The sequence below is a fragment of the Oncorhynchus nerka genome, linkage group LG25 (assembly GCF_034236695.1).
Source record: "Oncorhynchus nerka isolate Pitt River linkage group LG25, Oner_Uvic_2.0, whole genome shotgun sequence".
In the NCBI taxonomy this organism is placed as follows: domain Eukaryota; kingdom Metazoa; phylum Chordata; class Actinopteri; order Salmoniformes; family Salmonidae; genus Oncorhynchus; species Oncorhynchus nerka.
Genome location: NC_088420.1, coordinates 34,603,639 through 34,616,435, shown reverse-complemented (window position 1 = coordinate 34,616,435; position 12,797 = coordinate 34,603,639).

Genomic DNA, 12,797 nt, shown 5'->3' with positions numbered 1-12,797 from the left:
ACTACTTTTAATGAACATATACTTCAGCTAGAAAACTCCATGTTTAGCCATGCAAGGCATTCTTCAATCATCCGCCTTCCGCATAGCCTGCTGGGTAACGTAGTCTAAATGTTATTAACACATAACAACACAATAAGGAGCTGTTACTTTTGTACATTGTACATTGTCTTAGGTGAGGATATAAAATAACTATGTCGCATTCTTCAGGACAGAAAAAAAATCAAATGATGGCAGGTAAAATAGTTTGGCAAAATCATTTGAGAAAGAATATTGAGAATTTCCACATGATGTATACGTATGTGTTATATGTGTCAGTGTTTCTGAAATCTATCTATTCTGTCTTTTTTGTAGACCATGATGACCCATGTAATGAGTTAGAGACTTCCTACTGTTTGAATGGAGGAACATGCTTAAAAATTCCTTTTATGGATACTCTTACTTGTGTGTAAGTTGCTCTCATGCTCTCCCCCCCATCACTATTCTCTAATGTCGCTAATAGTTTGTCAGCCATAAGCAGGTGTAACGTGATGAGCTAAGGAAGCAATGAGCTAAGTATGTTCTGGGAACTTCAGCATGGTGTTTTAGCTTTTGTTTTACTTTAGCTCAGACCAGGTAGACCTACCATGGCTCTTGTTTCTCAGCTGGTGGAGGCTTGCTAGGGAATAACGCTGTTCCTTCTCCTTCAGCTGCAGTGAGAACTACAAAGGCAGTCGGTGTGAGCTGGACCAGCTGTTGATCACTGCACACGATGCAGGTGAGACAGAACTGATCGCTGCTGTTGTCATCATTGTCTTCTTATTCTAGTCGTGTTCACAGTAGTCATCTACTACACCTGCAAGTAAGAAGCACATTAATTTAGCTTGGTTCATGAATACACAAATATGCAGGAATAGTGCTTTCAGGTCTGATACAGTTTCTTCTACTGTTGGTCTGAGACATTCCTTGTATTTGTTTTATTGTTAGGGTATGGAAGGCCAAACCAAAGAACCAGCAGAAAAACAGTGAACAACAGTATTGGAGAGTAGAGCCCAGAGATTGAGGCATGTTGCATATTATTTGGATAACAAAAGATTTCAAATACAATATTTCATGGACGGTGATATGGTTTGGGGTCTGGATGCCACTAGAGATGCGGCTACGAAGGACCAGGAGGACAGAGGAGACCTCCACCCACGAACATTTTGCATCAAGCATCAAACCTCAAGCCTATTTGAGTGGCCATCAAAAGCTGGAGCTGCTGTAGACACACAGTCACCCACTTTTTCTCCAGTCTGTGTGACTGGGCGTAGGACTGATTATAACCTGTTACAATGCATTTCATGCCAGTGGCTATTTTCCTCTGACACAGAATGCATGCTTAAAAAATGGAAGAGTGATACCTGATGCCTTCATTCAAAGGAATACAATGTTTGCTTTGAGCCTGGTATACCGTAGATTAGAGCACAGTGGGGTGATAATTAGAACAGTTATTTTTCATGTCGAATAATGCATATATTTGTGAAACTTTCATTTCAAGTCAAACGTGAAGTGAGCATTAGTTACAGTAAGCTTGTATTATTTAATGAATGTATACAACAAAGACACACCAGAAAGTGTACATCATTTGCGATATCACAAATCACAATAATAAATCATGTATGAGGAAATAAGGCGTTGTGGTTTCTTCAGTAATCAATGTCAATCAAGACTTTTGAAGTAATGTAATTGAGTTATAAGTAAGGATTGTAATATCCGCTATAAATACAATGGTTTACATTGTGGTACTGGCATTCATGGGAGGTTCATCAATGAGTCTGGATCATAGATAATTCAGATCACATAATCTCCATAAATGTCACCAGTTCCATTTCAGATGTACGTTAGACTTCAACCAACAGACTGTGCCCTCATCTCATATGAACTACTATGAGTCATGTTCATGTATTCATGGCCCAAGAAGACCACCCCCATTTTCCACTGTGCCCCTGAGGTGTTTGATATAGTTTTAAATGTGACAGGTAGTAATGAGGGAAACCGGGGTTGGGGTCAATTCCATTTCGATCCATGATAGGACCCCAACAACTTGAACAGACCTAAAGCAAACTGCTCTTTCCACCCAGCACGACCTACAATTGATTTGCTGAAGTAGAGAAAGTAGATTAAACAATTGAGGTACTTATCAGTATTGAAAAGACTGTCGGAAGATCTCAATTGCATTATCCTCGCGTCCCCTCTCATCTCCTTCTCAAAACCTATTGGATGAGTAAATCCATAAGTCCTGCCCCTCTGACCTTCTCCTCCAATGGGTTTGAGGAGATGAGGCGAGAGGAGTATGCAACTGAGATATTGTCCGTTTCTTAATTAAATTAGCTTAACTCCTGCTTCCTCTCTCATTCATCCTCTCTCGCCTCCTTTTAAAGAAGTTCAAACTTAATCGAGGAGTGGCAGCAGGAGTGTGAACATGGATAAAAAGGAGCTTCTATGAAATGAGAGGCCGTGTTTGAGAGTATCAAAACAGTTAAGCATCCTGGGTAAATTGAGACTGACTGATTTACAAATATGAGTGGTTATTAATGATGCAAAGTCATTTGTAGATCAGTCAGTTGGCAGTCACCATTCTGTCATCATCAATGTCAAACAAGCCTAGAAGCTCCTTCTCCACTCGAGTGTCGTCAGGCAAATGACAGGGGTGGATCCCAAAATAAGTATGTAAAGTGATGAATACAAATTAAGTTTGCTGTGCAAGACAGTTACAGATAAAAGGATAAGTAGCATATAATTCTTAAACATGTGCATGGTTTCACACAGCTGGAGGTGTGGCAGAAATCAAAACTTCTGAAGTAGGCTACACTTGTGCTTCCTTGCCAAAAGGAAGCTATCGAGGAGGGGTGGACTGTCTTCCTTTTACCTGCTAACAAATTGAAAGACTAGTCGACCACTTCTCTGTGACCCAGAAACCGATGAGAGGGAGGGGATTGGGCAAAAGTCCAACCTAATTAGAAAATACACTTCACCGTGTGACTTCAGGAATTACTGGTTCCTATTTATAGAAAAGCAGTAGAATGCTGCCACCTAGTGGTGGATAGTCTCAATTGCACAAAGGTGATTATCAATCAAGATTTACAACATTACACACCAAAGTTGAAGATTGTATTTTATAATAAATACAAAATAAAAGGTAGACGTATAAAAGCAGTTTCAAATATACAAATGAGTGCTGATGATAAATCATTCATCCATTGGAAACGTTGCAGTATCCTTCTCCACCACTAGCCAGCTCTGCGCATACAGCCCATCCTTATCCCAGCAGACCTGTCTTGTCCACCATGCCCACAGAGCCTGTGCCATCTCTGGTTTGAGGAAGACAGACAGGAGGTCTGCACCACCCTTCAGGTAGGCCACTTTGTAGTTGTAGAGCAGAGCATTCCCAAAGAGGAGCAGATCTCCCACAGCGGAGAGAAAGCCACCTCCTGCCCACTTATAGGAGACATCCACATAAGGGCAGTTTACTATGCATCCTTTCTTATTGCAATGATGAAACCTGAAACAGAATGTGCAGAACATCTGTAAAAATACTCAGAACTCAAAAGCCAAGCTGATCTTACACCAAGTTACCACTGAATGTAAAATGCTGTGGAGATGGATTACCTTGAGCAGTTAAAAACTCAGCAAAAGAAGAAAGAAAAGTCCTCTCACTGTCAACTGCATTTGAGGGAGGGGGGGGAGGGGGTTAAAATCAAAGGTCAGTCAGTATCTGGGGTGGCCACCAGCTGCATTAAGTACTGCAGTGCATCTCCTCCTCGTGGACACAAGATTTGCCAGTTCTTGCTGTGAGATGACACCCTCTCTTCCACCAAGGCATCTGCAAGTTCCCAGACATTTCTGTGGGGAATGGCCCTAGTCCTCACCATCCGATCCAACAGGTCCCAGATGTGCTCAATGGGATTGAGATTCGGGCTCTTCGCTGACCATGGCAGAACACTGACATACATGCCTGTAGTGATGCTGGACGGGCGGGCAGGTGCAGGCAGCGATCGGTTGAAGTGCATGCATTTAGTTTTACTTGCATTTAAGAGCAGTTGGAGGCCACGGAAGGAGAGATGTATGGCATTAAAGCTCGTCTTCAGGTTAGTTAACACAGTGTCCAAAGAAGGGCCAGAAGTATACAGATTGGTGTCGTCTGCGTTTAGTAGTGTGGTGTAGAATGGTGTCGTCTGCGAAAGTTAACTTTCCTGTCAATTCATTTAAATGCACATAGGATTCAATTTGTTGATTTGATTGACAGCCATAACTCTTACATGGTACCTACCAGGTTTGAAAATGAGAGGATCGTCCTGGAAAAGAGCAAAGGCTTGAATGACACTGGCAAAGCTGTCTTTCAGGTAGTATTCCTCTTACTCAAATTATTTTTTCTTCTGGCCCTGTTTGGTTTCCTTGCACATGGTGCTGCTGTCCTCGGGTTCTCTTTGTAATAAAATGAGTCCTTTTCCTCTTTACCAGGCAGTTTCAAAAGTTGTTTGGCCTTCTCCGTGTTCTCCCTCACTTATTAGCATCCTTCTAGTGCCGTATGCCACTTAGGTGAGACAATCAACCGCGGGGTTATAGTCACCTAGATATCAAATAAACAAATAAAGACCCTCAAGAAAGACACAACACTTTGATAATTCAAATATTGACATTAGTAGGAAAAGAGAGTTCAAGGTGAGATGATCATGCCCATTTGATAGAATGTATCTTTAATGTAACTTAAAGAACTCAACTTACATCTCCCTTAACCTGTTTTCGGGGAACTCAGGGACTTATTTCTGGACAGGGGCATCTAGGTACAGCTTCCCCTCCAGCTGCTACTGTAGTTTGGGGTTTACTGATGCTGGCGATCCTCAGCACCATTTCTGGGCCACACGGCACACAATTCTCCAAGTCAGCATAGCCAAGTCCTTCAACATGGACATCAGTTAGTTAGAAGCATGTCTGAAACAGTAGCATTATGCATTGTATTAATTTGTGAACATATGAGAAGTATAATCACATCTACTACAGTGAACCTAAAAGTACTGCATTGCATCAACCTTCACACCGGACATGAGTGCCAGCCACAGACACACAGACCACCAGCCCTGGATCCCCAACCTCATCCTGTCCCACCAAGAAAGAGGTGATGGACAGAGACAGACAAATGATAAAATGAGCATGTTGAGGTTGAGTTTCATGCACCAATTAGCTGAATGTTATGACATTAAACTTTAGCAGTTCAGGATTTAAAAAATCTGAATGTCAAAAACTCAAAATACCTGTACCTTTATCTGCTGAACAACGTCTGATAACTTGAATGGCAGCGCCATATCTTCCAGTCTGCTTGAAGTCCTCTTCACACAAGAGCCGACCTGAAGATCACTGACGTCAAGATTTGATCAAGTGTTTTCCAAGTTCCCAGTTGTCTTGAAAGCACCCTAGATCTACACAATCTACACAACGGATGTGATAGTGGTTCATTTGCGTAGCTCTCGACGTACTTTTGTGTGGCTGAATTTTTGGAACGCGACTGGGAAATCAATTTGGAGAGCTCACAGTGTAAAACAGAGTAGTTACTCAATGTGAAAGTCCGGAAAATGTTCCCTTTTTCTGTTCGAACACGACAAAGGCCTGCTGTTTTGACAGCTGGAGTCAGCGAGTTTGTGGTGTCAACAAAGACTAGTAGCACGTGTAAAATAGTAAATAACACTACTTCTCAGAGGGCCAGTTTCACAGACAGGTTTTTAGATTAAGCCAGGAGTAGGCCTTAATGTGTACTAGTTAAACTAGGCCATTTAAGTAGCTTTCATGAGCGTGGCTTAAATTTGGCTTCGTTAGTCGGAGACTATGGAGTCCTGGAGTAAGATAAGTAGCCTAAACCTAAATGAGAACACCTGGGTTAAGCCTGATTAGGTTAAGTATGAGCGCATGCTGTTGGTCTAATAGTGCTCATAAAAACCCAGAATGGAATAGAAAACACCATTACATGTATCTTGAGACAAAACAATTGCAGAGGTTAAAAATAATTGGTTCAAAAAACTTTTGTGAGTATGAAAAAACACTACTAAAACAAATTTTGTCAAACCATCCAGTTATTGAAAGTAAAGACCCTACTACTGCTACTGAGCAAAAGAAAAAGTGGTTGGCCTGCATTTTGCAGTGAATTCAATGAAAATGTAACAAAAGACTACAACAACTTCAGGTGAGATATCTTCATACTTATCAGTATTTCTCATATTCATATGTTTGTGACATCACTTGTATTGAATGATATCTGCCTTTATAGACTCTGTGGAAGAACCTTAAACTGGCTTTAAAAAGAGAATGCAGAGATCAGAAGAGAGCGATTTACTACTGGTGGTGGACCACCAAAAAAAACACAAGACTGATGAATCGAGTGACTTGCTGTCTGGAATAATAGAGCACCAGCAACCTCTGGATGGTATACCAGATGATGACCAACCTCTGGATGGTATACCAGACGATGACCATTTGGACAGTTCAGATGAAGATCTGAGCACAAATGGTACATATACCAAAGAAAGTAAATTGGTTACTTCCTTTGGTAAATATATTCCACTGTCTGTGTCAATGTTTATTCTTCTTTCATTCTAATAACCATATGAGTTTATTTGTGCTTCTAAAGGTGTTCTTTTTCCAGAGGAAAGGAATCAGAACAGGTTGGAAGAGCCAGTGCACAGTGAGGGTGTACCCTCCACATCTGCTATAGCATCCCTTAGAGAAGATGCTGCCATCGCCTTTCAGCAGAGAACAAAAAAGATGACCATTTATGAAAAGTTAGCCAGAGAATTTCATGAGCATAAAATGAGATATCTGAAGGAAGAACATGAAATGAGAATTAGTTTAGTTGAATTGGATATGAAGTTGGAAGAGAGAGGTATGATACAGTAATGAGACCATCGTGATTACCAGTCATGGTGAACAATATATGTGAAAAATATTTTTTTTTGTCATTTGGATATTCATGAGTGAGAGTATTTTAATCACCACAAATGACAGTTTAAACCAGCCTTGGTTTAGTCACCCATTTAATTTTGCTGCACACTATTTTAATTTTGTACAGAACAAACATTACCAAAGCAAAAATAAACCATAACGAATACATTCCATATTTAAATGCATCTCATCTAGTTGAAGTGCTGCAATGTGAAAACAACTGTGTGCAAGTCCTCGTTGGTCATTGCCTGCCTCAGCCCCATGGGCACATCTGCTTGATCCTGATCTTCCATTGGAGGATCAGGACAGCAATGCTGCTTTAAGTAGTTGTGCAGCACAGCTGTAGCAATGATCACATTGCAGCAGCATCTTTGCTTGAAACTAAGTGTATTGCTTAAACACTGGAATCGATTTTTCCATACTCCAAACATACACTTGACTAACCCTCTTGTGCGGATATGAGCTCTGTTGTATCTTTGCTGCTCTGCTGTTGTGGGATTTATGTATGGAGTGAATAAAACAATTACTCTGACCATATCCACTGTCACCAAGTAGTAGTCCACTATGTTGTCCTCTCTGGAACTGAGCAGACAATAAAGAATTGAGAAAAATTATTGAATTGTGATTTGTAGCTTTCCAATGAGGAACAATGTTTGAAAACTCTAAATTAGGAGTGCATACACCCTGAACACAGTTCTTATGGTTTCTCAGCGTCAGGAGTTACTACTCAGCATCAGGAGTTGATGGACACTTGATGGGAACATGACATCCATCTATACAGCCAATCACTCCTGGGATGTGCCCATATTCATAGAATTGCCATTTTTGTTGGCTTGGCCAGGAGCGTCAGGAAACTTGATGTAAAGACTCCTCAGTTCACAAATGGCCCTGCAGACTTTAAACTATTCTACACACAGTTGCTTCACTGGCACCACACAAATCACCAGTTTCACGATCATTTACATTTACATTTAAGTCATTTAGCAGACGCTCTTATCCAGAGCGACTTACAAATTGGTGCATTCACCTTATGACCTCCAGTGGAACAGTAGTGCATCTAAATCTTTTCAGGGGGAGGGGGGGTGAGAGGGATTACTTTATCCTATCCTAGGTATTCCTTAAAGAGGTGGGGTTTCAGGTGTCTCCGGAAGGTGGTGATTGACTCCGCTGTCCTGGCGTCGTGAGGGAGTTTGTTCCACCATTGGGGGGCCAGAGCAGCGAACAGTTTTGACTGGGCTGAGCGGGAACTGTACTTCCTCAGTGGTAGGGAGGCGAGCAGGCCAGAGGTGGATGAACGCAGTGCCCTTGTTTGGGTGTAGGGCCTGATCAGAGCCTGGAGGTACTGAGGTGCCGTTCCCCTCACAGCTCCGTAGGCAAGCACCATGGTCTTGTAGCGGATGCGAGCTTCAACTGGAAGCCAGTGGAGGGAGCGGAGGAGCGGGGTGACGTGAGAGAACTTGGGAAGGTTGAACACCAGACGGGCTGCGGCGTTCTGGATGAGTTGTAGGGGTTTAATGGCACAGGCAGGGAGCCCAGCCAACAGCGAGTTGCAGTAATCCAGACGGAGATGACAAGTGCCTGGATTAGGACCTGCGCCGCTTCCTGTGTGAGGCAGGGTCGTACTCTGCGGATGTTGTAGAGCATGAACCTACAGGAACGGGCCACCGCCTTGATGTTAGTTGAGAACGACAGGGTGTTGTCCAGGATCACGCCAAGGTTCTTAGCGCTCTGGGAGGAGGACACAATGGAGTTGTCAACCGTGATGGCGAGATCATGGAATGGGCAGTCCTTCCCCGGGAGGAAGAGCAGCTCCGTCTTGCCGAGGTTCAGCTTGAGGTGGTGATCCGTCATCCACACGGATATGTCTGCCAGACATGCAGAGATGCGATTCGCCACCTGGTCATCAGAAGGGGGAAAGGAGAAGATTAATTGTGTGTCGTCTGCATAGCAATGATAGGAGAGACCATGTGAGGTTATGACAGAGCCAAGTGACTTGGTGTATAGCGAGAATAGGAGAGGGCCTAGAACAGAGCCCTGGGGGACACCAGTGGTGAGAGCACGTGGTGTGGAGACGGATTCTCGCCACGCCACCTGGTAGGAGCGACCTGTCAGGTAGGACGCAATCCAGCGTGGGCCGCGCCGGAGATGCCCAACTCGGAGAGGGTGGAGAGGAGGATCTGATGGTTCACAGTATCGAAGGCAGCCGATAGGTCTAGAAGGATGAGAGCAGAGGAGAGAGTTAGCTTTAGCAGTGCGGAGCGCCTCCGTGATACAGAGAAGAGCAGTCTCAGTTGAATGACTAGTCTTGAAACCTGACTGATTTGGATCAAGAAGGTCATTCTGAGAGAGATAGCGGAGAGCTGGCCAAGGACGGCACGTTCAAGAGTTTTGGAGAGAAAAGAAAGAAGGGATACTGGTCTGTAGTTGTTGACATCGGAGGGATCGAGTGTAGGTTTTTTCAGAAGGGGTGCAACTCTCGCTCTCTTGAAGACGGAAGGGACGTAGCCAGCGGTCAGGGATGAGTTGATGAGCGAGGTGAGGTAAGGGAGGAGGTCTCCGGAAATGGTCTGGAGAAGAGAGGAGGGGATAGGGTCAAGCGGGCAGGTTGTAGGGCGGCCGGCCGTCACAAGACGCGAGATTTCATCTGGAGAGAGAGGGAGAAAGAGGTCAGAGCACAGGGTAGGGCAGTGTGAGCAGAACCAGCGGTGTCGTTTGACTTAGCAAACGAGGATCGGATGTCGTCGACCTTCTTTTCAAAATGGTTGACGAAGTCATCTGCAGAGAGGGAGGAGGGGGAGGGGGAGGAGGATTCAGGAGGGAGGAGAAGGTTGCAAAGAGCTTCCTAGGGTTAGAGGCAGATGCTTGGAATTTAGAGTGGTAGAAAGTGGCTTTAGCAGCAGAGAGAGAAGAGGAAAATGTAGAGAGGAGGGAGTGAAAGGATGTCAGGTCCGCAGGGAGGCGAGTTTTCCTCCATTTCCGCTCGGCTGCCCGGAGCCCTGTTCTGTGAGCTCGCAATGAGTCGTCGAGCCACGGAGCGGGAGGGGAGGACCGAGCCGGCCTGGAGGATAGGGGACATAGAGAGTCAAAGGATGCAGAAAGGGAGGAGAGGAGGGTTGAGGAGGCAGAATCAGGAGATAGGTTGGAGAAGGTTTGAGCAGAGGGAAGAGATGATAGGATGGAAGAGGAGAGAGTAGCGGGGGAGAGAGAGCGAAGGTTGGGACGGCGCGATACCATCCGAGTAGGGGCAGTGTGGGAAGTGTTGGATGAGAGCGAGAGGGAAAAGGATACAAGGTAGTGGTCGGAGACTTGGAGGGGAGTTGCAACGAGGTTAGTGGAAGAACAGCATCTAGTAAAGATGAGGTCGAGCGTATTTCCTGCCTTGTGAGTAGGGGGGAAGGTGAGAGGGTGAGGTCAAAAGAGGAGAGGAGTGGAAAGAAGGAGGCAGAGAGGAATGAGTCAAAGGTAGGCGTGGGGAGGTTAAAGTCGCCCAGAACTGTGAGAGGTGAGCCGTCCTCAGGAAAGGAGCTTATCAAGGCATCAAGCTCATTGATGAACTCTCCGAGGAACCTGGAGGGCGATAAATGATAAGGATGTTAAGCTTGAAAGGGCTGGTAACTGTGACAGCATGGAATTCAAAGGAGGCGATAGACAGATGGGTAAGGGGAGAAAGAGAGAATGACCACTTGGGAGAGATGAGGATCCCGGTGCCACCACCCCGCTGACCAGAAGCTCTCGGGGTGTGCGAGAACACGTGGGCAGACGAAGAGAGAGCAGTAGGAGTAGCAGTGTTGTCTGTGGTGATCCATGTTTCCGTCAGTGCCAAGAAGTCGAGGGACTGGAGGGAGACATAGGCGGAGATGAACTCTGCCTTGTTGGCCGCAGATCGGCAGTTCCAGAGGCTACCGGAGACCTGGAACTCCACGTGGGTCGTGCGCGCTGGGACCACCAGATTAGGTGGCCGCGGCCACGCGGTGTGGAGCGTTTGTATGGTCTGTGCAGAGAGGAGAGAACAGGGATAGACAGACACATAGTTGACAGGCTACACAAGAGGCTACGCTAATGCAAAGGAGATTGGAATGACAAGTGGACTACACGTCACGAGTGTTCAGAGAGTTAAGCTTACGTAGCAAGAATCTTATTGACTAAAATGATTAAAATGATACAGTACTGCTGAAGTAGGCTAGCTGGCAGAGGCTGCGTTGTTGACTAAGTAGGCTAGTTGGCATTGGCTGCGTTGTTGACACTACACTAATCAAGTCGTTCCGTTGAGTGTAATAGTTTCTACTGTGCTGCTATTCGGGGCTAGCTGGCTAGCTAGCAGTGTTGATTACGTTACGTTGCGTTAAAAGAACGACAATAGCTGGCTAGTTAACCTAGGAAATCGCTCTAGACTACACAATTATCTTTGATACAAAGACGGCTATGTAGCTAGCTGTGTAGCTAGCTACGATCAAACAAATCAAGCCGTTGTACTGTAATGAAATGAAATGAAAAATGTGATACTACCTGTGGAGCGAAGCGAAATGCGACCGGATTGTTGAGTGCAGAAGTTCTGTTCGGTAGACGTTGGCTAGCTGTTGGCTAGCTAGCAGAGTCTCCTATGTTAAGGACGACATAAAACTACACACTCTAAACTACACAATTATCTTGGGTACGAAGACAGCAAAGACAACTATGTAGCTAGCTAACACTACACTAATCAAGTCGTTCAGTTGAGTGTAATAGTTGTGCTGCTAATCGGTAGACGGTGGACTAGCTAACGGACTAGCTAACGGTGGACGTTAGCTAGCAACGATGAAAGATTCCAGATGCCAAAAACCTCAGTGTGATCAGAACTTGGAGAGAATTGGGTAAAGGCCTTCCTCTATGAGACAGAGAGGAAAGTTTAGGCTCAAGCAAAGATATTATCTCCAATGCAATTTCTTTGTACATACGAAAGTGGTCTCAAAAACTATTTCACCAAAGTAATTTAATGGATTACTCCTATCCGCAAATACTCATCTGGCTGGCCTCTGTAGTGCATGTTGGTCTTCATTTAGATATTCCAAATAGTCCATGCTCCCTCACAAACAGTACTAAGCAGAAGTTAAGCCTACCTCTTTGAAGGATTAATTTAAGCTTAAATTTAGTCCTAGAGTAGCTCTTGCAATCGGCTTTGTTTAATCCAGAACTGGATAAATCTACGACTATTTTAAGATAAAGCAACATGCACAGACTTGAGTTAAGATAGTTCAAACAGGCATTTTAGTCTGGGACTAGGCTTACACTTTGTCTGTGAAACAGGCCCAGAAAGCATTAAACTGTAAAGAGGAGTAAAACAAGGTTGCCCACTATCAGCATATCTATTTATTATGACCAACTAAGTTAAAAAATCAGATCCAACAATAATATCAAGCTGCTAGAAATCCAGGGCTTAAAAACAAAGGTTTCATTGTACACTGATGTTTTCTTTTAAATCCACAATTTGGATCCTTCCACAGCCTCATAGAGGATCTAGATCATTTTTCTAACTTCTCTAGGTTATGTATTATGTATTATGTATAGGTTCACAAAAAAATACAACTTTTACATTACCGTGTAGTTTACCAATAAAATGATCTGACGGTGAAGTGGACACACTGTATTTATATCCCGAAAGAAAAATGATCTCAGTACAAAACATTTTAATACAAAGTTAGCAAAAATAGATGAGCTCTTGTTACCATGGAGAGGAAAATACCTGTCTATTTGTGGAAAAATCACCATGATTAATTCTTTAGTCACATCCCAGTTTACCTATTTGCTTATGGCCCTGCCGACACCTAAGGACTTGTTAAGTTATATGAGTAAAGAATGTTCCATTTTATTTG